Source organism: Quercus lobata, chromosome 10, assembly GCF_001633185.2.
Source record: "Quercus lobata isolate SW786 chromosome 10, ValleyOak3.0 Primary Assembly, whole genome shotgun sequence".
NCBI classification, from domain to species: Eukaryota; Viridiplantae; Streptophyta; class Magnoliopsida; order Fagales; family Fagaceae; genus Quercus; species Quercus lobata.
Window position 1 is genome coordinate 19,127,390 of NC_044913.1, and position 8,434 is coordinate 19,135,823.

The window sequence follows — 8,434 nt, forward strand, 5'->3', positions numbered from 1 at the left end:
TTATCCCTTCCTACTGCTGGGATTGTTTCTGCTGCTGCAAACAGCAGGACTGGGTTTGCAGAGTGGCATGCCTTCAGGGGAGGTTGGGTGGCTTATGGACAGGATTTTCCTGAGACTTGGCTGGGTGATAGTCTCATCATTGGTGCTTCCTCTGGAGTGCCTATCAAAAAAGGTGCAACAGAGACAATAAGTGCTGCCACTGCTCCGAGTAAAGGTAAAGATGTCAGGCCGAAGAAAATGAAAGCTGCTGATGTTGGTGAAAGTACAGGGGGTGTGGAGATAGGCTCTGAGGCGAAAAGAAGGAAAACGGGGAAATCTGAAGCACACTTGGCATCTCAAGAAGGCAAGGATGTTAGGGAACCTTTGGTTTCAAGGACCCGGAAGAAGACCAAGGTAGAGTCTTCTTTTTTCCAGGTTCCTGTGACTGCTTCAGTCCATGGTTCTTTAGGATCCTCTGGTTTGGTATCCCAGCCTCCTTTAGGACCCTCTGGGCGTACTCGTAGTAAGCAAAAGACTTTCAGAGAATCTGTAGAGAGAGAGAGAGAGAAGGGCAAGACTTCTTTCCTTCTTCTCTCTTTTTTTTTACCCGTTCACCTTGTTGCACTTATTTCTATTTTGTTGATGAGTGGTGATTTCCTTTGCAGTCCAAGCGCAAGTCTGATCACAAGAAGGGTAAGAGCCAATCTTCTGGAGACGACGTGGTATGTGTGTTCCCCCCCTTCTTTTGTTCTTTCCCTTTTGTTCTGACACTGTGTTGTTAGCATTTCCCACTGTTGTGTTTTTTTTTTTTTTTTTTTCACTTGGCATTGCCTTCTCCGCTTCTTCTTCCTTTAGGTGGAGTTATCCCCTCCTATGACTGACAAGGCTTTGGGGGAGGAAACTATCACAGCTCTTTCTGTTGTTTTTCCTACTATGGGGAAGGAGCCCCCTATTGATGATCCAGCTGAGGAAACCGGGCAACCGATGCAAGGTTCCCAGGATTCTCAGGATCCCAAAGTTTCTAGGATCCCGTCATCTCAAAGTCCCCATCTTGAACGCACTCCTAGTCCTATCAGGACTGTGTTTCCTCAACCCTTGTTAGATAAAGGTGCTTTGGGAGGCACTCCTTTATCCAAACAAACAGGTAAGCCTTGTTTCCTTGAGATAACGTTATGTTTTTTATTTTCTTTTCTAGTTTTTTTTGAGTTCCTCCTTTTCTTTTTCCTTTTAGGTCAAACCAGTGAGAAGTCCGCTCCCAGTGTTGCCTCTTCTTTAGAATCAGAAAGCTCAGAAGGTGAGTGCAAGCTGCTCCCATCGTGTTTCCTTTTCTTCCCTTTTTTTTTTATATATATGGTGAAGCCCCCTGCATCTATTCCTTCCTTTAGCCTCTTTGCCATTGATCCTTCACCTTTTCTTCAACTTGCTTTATGTTCCTTCCCAGAATCTTCGGGGAAGTCAGGAGATCAGGAAGAAGAGGCTCTGCCCCAAGAAACTGGAACCAGTTTGTTCTTCTTTTTTTTTTAAAAAGACTAAATCTATTCTTCCTTTTCTTTTCTTCCTCCTTTTTTTTGGATATTGATACAGGCTTTGCAGGTTCTAAGCCTGTTATCCCTGAAGGAATTGTGAAACCTGTTCAAGTTGCTGACCTTCATCCAGAGCAAAAGGCTGCAAGTCCTCCTGTCTCTGCAAGTGGTGACACAGTGATGGGGGATGCCTCGAAAATGGCTGCCTCAGATCTTGATTCAAGGCTTTCCTCTTTCCTGGCTTGCTTTGATCTCTTAGAATTCAACAGTCTTCCTGCTAGCCACTTCCATGTTTTTGGGTCTTCTTATGGTAGCTTCCTGCGCTTCTCTGTTCCTGTGGAAGGCCTGCCGCTGCTAGAGAGTTTGCTCAAGAGTCACGGGGATTTCACCAGTGGCTTTAGGGGAGGTGTTTTTCTAGGCAATATTTTGATGGAGTTTCTGTGTGCTGTGCTGATTTCCCTAAGGAACTCCTCTGTAGATTCCTTGTTTGAAGAAAAGCTTCTGGAGTGGAGAGGGGTGGTGCAAGACCTTCTGGAGGCCAAGTTCAATTTGTCTTTTCTGCTGGATCACTTGCGTCTGCTGGCTCATATGCTGTTTCAGAGGCAATCATTCAAGAGTGTAGACACTGAGATAGCTGCTACTGAGGAAGCTTTGGCTCATGCTCACAAGGTTTTACAAGATTTGAAGGTCAAGTGGCAGAGGATCCTTTCTACTTTGTCCGTGCCTGTTATTTCTCCGGATGCCTCCCTGTTGGCCGGCCTCATTCCTTAGCTTACTCTTTTTTTTCAGATTTATATAAACAATTTGGGGTTGTATAATTTTTTTTTTTGAACATTGCTCTACTCTTTGCTTTCTCTTTTTTTTGTGTTTCAAAACTGCTTCTCATTTCTTAGTATGTGAATCTGCCTTTTTCTTTGGTATATTGCCCCCTTTTTTTTTTATGACTCTTTTCTTTCCTGAGTCCTGGACCATGGTTTCCACAGGCTTCACTGTAAATTCTGGTCCAAGTACCCTGTAATCTATTATGCAAGTACTGAACTGGGTACACTGGTTTCCTTTCCTATGTATATATATTTTTTTGAGATACGATCCCAGTTCATGAACTTTGACAGGTTCCCCTTTTGCCAAGTGCTAGGCTAGGTATCCTAGACATTTTACTTTTATTCTGTGATCCTAGACCTATGCACTTGGGACTGTTTGTGGGATATCTGAGATTATTTGTGAGGTGGATCCTGGGCCATATGTAAAAGAGTATTACATACTCTCTTTTTTCTTTGACTCAGGTATCCTTCCTTAAATTTATCCAAATTTAGTCTTTGCAGTATTTAAAGAAAAACTTAAATGTTGAAGAAACAGGAACTTCATTAAAACATGGTCATTTTTAAGGAACAAAGAAAAAGTATTTTGGTGCAGTATTGACCACAAAGTGTCAATCTATCACATGTTCCTGAACAAAATTATCTTAGATCAGAATTCATGATAAAGGCTGAAAAATAAAAAAGACAAAATAAAAAAGAACTTAGCAGATAGTGAAGCTGGTAAAAGGACCCTGAGGTACTGGGATCCCCTTATCCTTATGCATGGTATTGCTTCAGCCATTTCCCGTTTATGGGCTCTGTCAGGACTGTTCCATCTTCTTTGGTAAGGTAATAATACCCACTCTCATGAGCTGTATTGATGATGTAGGGTCCTTCCCATTTTGGGGTGAACTTGGAAGGCCCTGGCAGGTTCCTCCTCATGTGCTCCGCCATCCTTAGTACTAATTGCCCTTTAGTGAACACTCTTGGGCGTACTGCTTGTGCATATGCTCTGGTCATTCTTTGCTGGTATCTCTGGCTCCTTTTCTTGGCCAGCTCTCTTTCTTCTTCTACTCCTTCCAGATCTGCTAGCCTCTTTTCATTGCTTGCGTCCTCACTCTCTCCTTGATTTTCCTCCAGAACTACCCTTGGTGTAGGAATGACTAACTCCACAGGACTGATGGCTTCTATTCCATAAACCAGGGAGAATGGGGAGAATCCTGTGGCTGTCTTTACAGAGCTTCTACATGCCCCAAGCACATCTGCCAGATGGTCACTCCATTTTCCTCCATACTCATGCTTCATTTTCTTAAGGATTTTCAATATTACCTTATTAGTAGTTTCAGCTTGGCCGTTTCCTTGTGGGTAGTATGGGGTAGATCTTCCATGCTTGATGTGGTATGCTTCAGTTAATCCCTTCACATCTTTGTTTATGAATGGGGTTCCATTGTCGCTGATCAATCTTCTGGGGATCCCGAACCTTGTAATGATGTGGTTTCGAATGAAATTTGCTACAGCCACTCCAGTAGCTTTTTTCAAAGGGATGGCCTCTACCCATTTTGTAAAGTACTCCGTGGCTGCCAGGATCCATATATAATCATTGGATGGAGGATTTATAGGTCCTATGAGATCAAGCCCCCAAGTATGAAAAGGCCATGGCGTCGTCATATCCTGTAGGACATTTGGATGAGTGTGAATTGCGTCTCCCAGGACTTGGCAAGCATGACATGTTTTGACCAGCTCCTTAGAGTCTCTTTTCATCGTTGGCCAATAATATCCCAATAATAGTAACTGCTTGTACAGCCTTCTTTTCCCTGGGTGACTTCCACAATCTCCAAAGTGTACCTCTCTGACTACTTCTCTAGCTTCCTTTGGTCCCAGGCATCTGAGGGGATCCCCATGGTATCCCTTTTTGAATAAAATGTCATTCTGTAGGAAATACCTGCATGCTAGCTTTTTAAGCTTGTGGGCCAGTTTCCTGTCGGTTGGCAGGATCCCCTGAGCCAGGTATCCTATGAAAGGAACCCGCCAATCTTCTACAATAAACACCGCGTAGCTTTCTTCTTTATCAATTGCCAAATGACATTCCTGGCATTTCCCCTGTATGATTGCTGCTTCCTTGTCCATATCTGGCCAGTAATACCCCATGCGTTGCATCCTTTTGTATAGGCTGACCTTTCCTGCAACTCCGCATGCTTGGGCGTGCAATTCTTCTAGTTTCGACTTTCCTTCCTTCTTGGCGATACATCTGGATAATATTCCTCCTGGCAGCCTTCTGTACAATTCTCCTTCTATCTGAGTGTAGTCCATTAGTTCTTTGATGTTCCCTCTAGAGCCTACTTCTTTCATCTTTTCTTTGACTTCATCCCTCCAATCCCGCTGTTTGGACTCTCCGGGGTACATTCCTTGGAGGATCCTTACAATAGAATGTTCCTGCCTTCCTATTTTTATCAGCGTATCCCTCCCGTTAAATGGTATTTGGGATCCTAGGGTGGCGAGCGCATCAGCAAACCTGTTTTCACTCCTTTGAGTGTACTCTATGCTGAAGGTTTGAAATTCCATCTCCAGCCTTTGTGCCCAAGTTCTGTAGGCTACTAAGCTTTGTTCCCGTAATGCAAAATCACCTTTCACTTGGGAGACTACAAGATTGGAATCTCCCAATACTCTCATATGTTTCACTCCTATGCTGAGTGCTACAGTCAACCCAGTTAAGTATGCCTCATATTCAGCTGCATTATTAGAGCATGAGAAACCAAGCTTGAAAGACAGGGGCATGATATCCCCATTTTCACAGCTTAGTACAATTCCTACCCCATTTGAAGTTGCTGTAGCTGACCCGTCAAACCTCATGGTCCATTTCTTCCCTGGGATCTCCATCACTGCTACCTCACCAAGGATTCACTCAGCGGGCCTTTCCTTTCCTGGGAATTGAGCTAGCAAATCTGCTATGGCCTAGCTCTTGACAGCCTTGGGAGTTCTTATACCTATATCATACTGTGAGAGCAACACTAGCCATTGTGCTATCCTTCCTGTGAGAAGGGGCTGGTGCAGGAGTGCTTTTATGGGGTGGGACTTGGTTACCAAGAGGATTTGGTGAGCTGACAAGTACCTCTTCAACCTCTGGGATGCATAAATGATCACTAAGCAGGCTTTCTCTATTCTGGGGTACCTGGTCTCGGTATCCTTGAGTGTTCTGCTTACATAATATATGGGCTGCTCATTTCCTTGGTCATCTTCTTGTGCCAGCAAAGCTCCTATTGCCTGAGAGTTTGATGCTAAGTATAGCAACAGAGGTTGCCCACGTACTGGTGCCTGGAGGGTGGACAGGTGATTCATAATGCCCTAAATTCTTTGAAAAGCTTCCTGCTGCTCCGTCCCCCAGGTAAATTCATTCCCCTTTTTCAATAGTTTGGATAGGCCTGCTGTAGCTGAGACTAAACCAGGCACAAACCTCCTAATATAGGAGACTCTTCCCAGGAAGCTTTTGAGTTCCCTAACGGTAGTTGGTCTTCTCATCGTGGCAATAGCTGTGGCCTTGGCTGGATCCACGCTTATGCCTTTGTGATGCACCAAGAACCCAAGGAACTTTCCAGCAGACACTCCAAAGGCGCACTTCATGGGGTTCATACGTAACTTGTACTTCCTGCATCTTTCAAATACTTGCTCAAGTACTTGGAAATGTCCCGTTCTGATTTTTGACTTGACCACAATATCATCTACATAATCTTTCATCTCCTCATGCATCATGTCATGGAAAATGGCTGTCATGGTCCGCTGATACGTAGCCCCCGCATTTTTGAGGCCAAAGGGCATTGCAGTGTAGTAAAAGTTCCCAATCGGAGTTCTGAATGCCGTCTTTTCTGCATCTTTGGCTGCCATGCGGATTTGGTTGTATCCACTATACCCATCCATAAATGAGAACATTGAGTTTCCTGCAGCTGAATCTACAAGGAGGTCGATATTGAGCAAGGGGAACTCATCTTTAGGACATGCCTTGTTCAAGTTGCGAAAGTCTACACAGCAACGGATCTGACCATTTTTCTTCTTCATAGGTACAATGTTGGAAAGCCATTTTGGGTGTTGGATAGGTTTGATAAAACCAGCTGTTAGCAATTTCTTGACCTCTTGAACTATTTGAGCTTCTACCTCAATGTGGAAGACCTTAGCTGGTTGGACTACTGGCCTCATCCCTGGGTCCACATTAAGAGAATGGACTACCAACTCTGGGTCTAGACCAGGCATCTCATCATAGGTCCATGCAAACACATCTCTGTATTTTTGAAGCAAGGTTACCAGTTGTTCTCTTTCTTGAGCCACCAATTGACTGCTAATGAAGACAAGTTTTTGGGATCCTGGTTCCGTCCCCAAGTCTATTTCCTTTAATTCTTCCTCAGGCTGAATCTGGGCCTCCTTAACTGGTTCTTCTGGGATTTCTTCTTGGGCCATCATGTAGCTTGGTGGTCCGGGACCTTCCTGCACAATGCATTCAGGTCCCGCGTACCTTCACAAACGATAGATTAGCCTTCCCCCAGGTTCCCGCACCACCACACATTCTCGGGATCCTGAAGAGTTAGGTTCCCTCTTTTGTCTTTTCCTTTCTAGAAGGTTCCTCAGATCACAGGTGCCCCTGCCTCCTTCTTCTTCTTCTAGGATAGGTGCCCCTGGGGTCCCTGGGACGGGGTTCTCATCATCTGGCCCCAACTCATCATAAAACATTGTTTCTACAAAGTTCACTTCTCCCTGACTGAAAGGATTATGGTTGGCAGGGATCCTTATGGGCCTCCCATTCAGTCTCCCTTTAATGCATTGATGGAACGTGGATGGAATAAGGCGATGTTTATGAAGCCACGGGCGTCCCAACAACACGTGATAAGAAACTTCTGCATTAATCACATGAAACCTTGTCAGAGCTACTATTGGCCCCACCCTTAAGGATAATTGCACGTATCCTTCTGTTGATTCTACCGATCCTCCAAATCCTGTTATTTCCATGGGAGCCCCTAGGATCCTTCTGTCAACTAAGCCAACAGCTTCCAGGGTACTTAAGGCTATGAGGTTGAGTGATGCCCCCGTATCCACCAGTGCTCTTCTGACTTGAACGCCGTTTATGGTGGCCATGAGATAAAGGGGTTTACAGTGGTCTGGGTGCTCAATCTCTATGTCTTCATCAGTGAAGGTTATTGCATTGGTTGTTTCCAGGAAAGCTCGACTAGCATGTGACTCAGCTGTAAAGCATTCCATCCCTGAATCTGCTGCTATGCTCATGAGAGACTCTGTGGCCACCCTTCTTGCTTCTGGTCCGAATCCTAATTGATTGAATAGTGACCTGAACTTAGGATTCTTCTGGAGGGTTCTGACTGTGCTCGGGTGGAAGGATCCTTCAGATTCTCCTGCTTCTGCCGGGTTCCCATGTATTACTACTGCTACCACCCCTTTTCCTTTGTGGTTAGGCAAGGGGTTCCTCTGCACTTCTGGCTCCTTTTGAGTGAGCTCCAAGGTTCCTTCTCTCAACTTTTTGTAGAAGAGTCTGCGAAGGGTCCAGCAGTCCTTGGTGGAGTGCTTCACATAATTATGGATTCTGCAAAATAAAGGATTCTTCATTTCTTCTTCAGTTGGTGGCCTGGACACAGTGAATGGCCTGACAACCCCATCTCCAATCCATTTGTCTAGGACATGGCTTAACTCCTCAGCTGTACATGGGATCACTAGTGGTTCCTCAAACACCTTCCCATCTAGTCTCTTCCTTTTCTCTCCTGCTGATGCTGTCATAGCTTGTGACGCGAGCAGCCTTTTTGTTCTCATGGTTTCCGCCGTCCTTCTGGTTCTCTGTAGCAGGTCAGCAAACTGTGTGATACATAAATTTTCAAGGTTGAGCCTGTAATCAAAAAGCATGTTGGCTATACAGGTTTCCACGAGCTCCTTTTCTTCATGGTCTCCATAGCAGTCTAGGGACACATCTTCGAATCTTTTAATGAATTGAACAGGATCTTCTCCAAGTCTCTGCCTCACCATTTGCAGGTTCTGGAAAGTGATTTTGTCTTCACCAGGGTAATATTTGGTGCAGAATTTTTCCATCATCTCATCCCAGGTTTTGATGGACCCGGGTCTCAGCGTGGTGTACCAAGTGTATGCCCT